The following is a 3,081-nucleotide window of genomic DNA, read 5'->3' on the forward strand; positions in this document are numbered from 1 at the left end:
GCTTGTTGCTTGTTTCTAGCAGAGCAACATATGGTGGTAATCCAAACACCTGGTTGGTTGTGTGCCTTTATAAACCCTGCAAATCTTTAGCTCGGGGTTCTCCTCCTAGGCTCCACTGTGTTGGAGTGTAGGATGAGACCCGAGCTGCCGCCCTTTTAAATAAAACCTTAAAACAGTTGTAAAGTCTGACTCTCAATGGTCTTCTTGGTGGGGATCCTGCGACCTGGGTATAACATAATAGTGGGGGCTCGTCCGGGATCCCCCCAAAGACCTCCAGATCTCAGACTCCAAAGGTAAAACAGCGCTGTCTTTATTAATTTGTCTTGTCCTGTCATTTGTCTGTTTTACTTTCATTTTCCTTTGTGAGGATGGCCACTCCGATTTGTAAAGGGTTGTTGAAGCAGGCGCCCTTTAACCACAACCCTGGAGGAACTAGGAGATGTCCAAGATCCTCTTGTGGGGCAGGGGTCCTTGGGACCCTGCCATGTGGGGCAGGACTGGAAACCATAGGCACCACTCCACCTAGCACCCTAGACTTACAAAAAGAAACTGGGACACAGGGAAAGAAAAGGTACCCCCCGGTTTTTCAGGGAGATAACTGGAAAGAAGAAATGTTTCCTCCCCCATACTCTCCTTTCCAGGTTCCTTTTGCAGAACCTGAGAATGATCAAGAGGAGGAGGGAACTATAGAACATTCGGCACCTGCCCTTTACGTTTCTGAGGAGCCAGTCACTCGAAGATGTTTTTCCCTTATGCTCCATAGGTCCTGTGGATGTGGATGGTCAACAGCAACTCTAATATTGGCCATTTTCTACCAGTGATCTATTGGCACACCCAAAATGCTCCCTTTTCTGAGAAACTCATCAGCCCACTTGGGATGATTTTAGTCCACTTTTACAGGTCATTTTTACCACCGAAGAGAGAGACTGTATCCAAGAGGCAGCCCAGAAACATATCCCTGGCCCCACAAGAGCACCTATTACGGATCCTGCCCTGATCACTGTCTATTTTCCTGAGATCTGACCAACATGGGACTACAATATAGTTGAAAGTAGGGAGCGACACTTCATCTATCGTCAGGCTCTGTTGGCAGGTCTCAAAGAAGAGACTTGCCAACCTACTAATATGGCCAAAGTTTATGATGTTATACAGGGAGGAAGTGAAAGTCCCGCAGCATATCTTGAGCAGCTCAGGGAAGCTTTTAGTCAATATACCCGTATGATCTTGAGACCCAGGAGTCAGCTCAGATGATTATGTTTGCCTATATAAATCAAGCTGCACCAGACATAAAGCAGAAGTTGCAGGCTCTAGACAGACTTCTTGAAAAGTCTATTAGGAATCTAGTAGCAATAGCGGAAAAGGTTTACAATAAGAGAGAGAGAGTACCAAAGACAGGAAAGGAAGGACAGAGAATGTGAAATTGAGTGTGAAAAGAGTGACCAGGCCAAAGAAAAGAGGCCAGACTTGTTGGACTCACCACGATCGCACGCCGAGCATACCTGGTTCACAGGTGGCAGCAGTTTCATTTGAGATGGAAAAAGGTATGCTGGTGCAGCAGTAACCACAGACACTGAGATAGTGTGGGCAGAAGAACTCCTCCAGGGAATGTCTGCACAAAAAGAAAAACTAGTGGCACTAACAAAAGCCCTACAGATGGGAAAAGGGAAGAGACTAAACATTTACATGGACAGTCGGTATGCATTTGCCACTGTGTATGTCCATGGAGCCATTTACCAAGAGAGGGGCCTGTTGACAGCCGAGGGAAAGGCTATTAAAAATGAACAAGAAATTTTAAGGTTCATCCAGGCCTTATGGGAACCAGCAAATATTGTCATTATCTACTGTCCTGGCCATTGAAAGGTAACTGATTCAATAACCAAAGGAAATAACTTGGCCGATCAGACAGTTAAGGAGGTGGATCTCCTCCCCAAAGCAGAAGTAGACCCAGGTCCCCAAGCTTTGCCTCCTGAGCCTCAGTACTCCCAAGAAGACTTGGAGTGGATAAAGAAAAATTCAATGGCCTATAAACCCTCAAACAGAGAAAGAAATAAAGACTGGTGGAAAACTGGTGAGAGAAAACTTATCTTGCCACAAAGATTGGGCAAGAGGATTCTTATGAGAATCCATCAGGTCTCTCACATGGGAACCCGAAGAATGGAGGACTTGTTCCTACACTCAGAAGTAAAAATCAGGCAAGGAAATCAACTCATTGAGGACATTGTTAAAAATTTTAAAGCCTGTCAGCTTAGCAATGCCCCTAATCAACTGGTTACAAAGGGAGCTCGCCTCCATGAAGGTAGGCCAGGTGTATATTGGGAAGTAGACTTCACAGAAATTAAAACTGGAAAATTTGGATATAAATATTTGCTAGTTTTTGTAGACACCTATTCAGGATGGGTTAAAGCCTACCCAACAAAGCATGAGACAGTGAAACTCATATCTAAGAAGATCCTGGAAGAAATCCGACCCAGATATGGCTTCCCATCCACCATTTGGTAAGACAATGAACCAGCCTTTGTCTCAAAAGTAAGTCATGGAATAGCCATGGCACTGGGGATAGATTGGAAATTGCGCTGTGCTTATAGACCCCAGAGTTCAGGGCAGGTAGAAAGAATGAATCAGCCTCTAAAAGTGACCTTAACTAAATTGGCCTTTGAGAGTGGCGCAGACTGGTTAACGCTGCTTCCTTTTACCCTGTTTAGAGTAGGAAATTCACCCTATCAGCTTGGCTTTACTCCTTTTGAAATAATGTATGGACACCTTCAACCCATTATCCCTAGCCTTCAGACTGAATTGCTTGCTGATTTGGATGATATTGAATTTCTGTGTAAGCTTGACTATTTAGAGCTGGTGCATAAGAGGATGTGGACCCAGCTTAGAGCATTATATGATTCTGCCTCTATTCCTACACCCATTTGTTTAAACCAGGGCACTGGGTGTTTGTTCTAAGGCAAAACCTGAGATCTCTGGAGCCACGGTGGAAGGGACCTTACATGGTTCCACCCTTACATGGTGCTACTGGTGTGTAGCCCTGCTGCTACTGTGGCATTGCTGCTTGGATCCACTGCTCCCACGCCAGAC

This window comes from Dipodomys ordii, unplaced genomic scaffold (assembly GCF_000151885.1).
Source record: "Dipodomys ordii isolate 6190 unplaced genomic scaffold, Dord_2.0 Scaffold275, whole genome shotgun sequence".
Taxonomy (NCBI): Eukaryota; Metazoa; Chordata; class Mammalia; order Rodentia; family Heteromyidae; genus Dipodomys; species Dipodomys ordii.